The sequence below is a fragment of the Leptonychotes weddellii genome, chromosome 8 (assembly GCF_054177405.1).
Source record: "Leptonychotes weddellii isolate Sample4059 chromosome 8, ASM5417740v2, whole genome shotgun sequence".
Classification (NCBI taxonomy): Eukaryota; Metazoa; Chordata; class Mammalia; order Carnivora; family Phocidae; genus Leptonychotes; species Leptonychotes weddellii.
This window is the reverse complement of record NC_138376.1, coordinates 116,576,623-116,577,756: the sequence shown is the minus strand read 5'-3', so window position 1 is coordinate 116,577,756 and position 1,134 is coordinate 116,576,623.

Here is a 1,134-nt window from a genome sequence, read left to right as displayed (position 1 = left end):
GGGACTCGATCCTAGGACCCTGGGATCATGACCTGATTGAACCAAAGGCAGCCGCTTAACTGACTGAGCCACTGAGGCGTCCCTAAAAAAATTCCTTTTAACAAAAGAAAACTTAACAAATGTTAATAAATACTCATGTTTAACAGCTGTGTTTATAGTTCATTACAAGTCTGATTTTTAAGATTTTTCTGTCCCCTAAGGATTTATGTATGGAATTTACATAGGGCATGGTTTTTCTGCTATCATTTACTTCTCTAAACTGACTTTTCAAGGGGCACCTGGGTGGCTCAGTTGGCTAAGCGTCTGCCTTTGGCTTGGGTCGTGATCCCAAGGTCTGGTGTCAAGCCCCGCATCAGGTTCCCTGCTCAGCAGAGAGCCTGCTTCTCCCTCTCCCACAGTTGCTCTCCCTGCTCGTGCTCTCTTGCTTGCTCTCTCTCTATCAAATAAATAAAATCTTAAAAAAAAAATAAATTGACCTTTCATAACTTACAGAAAACCCCACCTACTTTCAACCTCAAGGCAGAAAAGGTGTGATGGATCCTCAATGTGAGGTTTAGAAGTTCTCCACTTTAAAACACTCTCAAGAAAAATTTAAAAGTTATTTTCCTCTGTATAAAGAAAGTTAGGCAACATATATTTTTGTTATGTTGGGGTAGGGTATTATGCTTATATTTGGAAATAGAATTGCTTAAGAAATGATCTATAATTACCAATTTATATTAACATGCTTCTGTTCTCTATAAATTTTTTGTCAAAAAAATTTGGAACATGAAATTACACACAGAAAAACCCATCTTAATTTGTGCCCCCAAAGTTTTAATTTTTTTGATTCAATAATGAAATAGTTAAAAAAGATGTCTTCTGTTACTACAAAATAAAAAAAAAAAGATAATCTAGTGATTGATCTAACTTAGCCACCTATCAAGAAAACACATACCATCCCAGACATTAAATTCAGTATTTTAAAAGTAATCCAAAGATACAGAAAATACGCTGTCACTGAAACATGGTGTATGGTCATTAACCCAGAACCATTGTCTGCATGGTTCATAAGGCAAAGCAAAGTATTACAACTCAGTGTAGTTTGGAAAAATCTTGACCTTCCTAGAACAAACACACGAATTCACACTATAA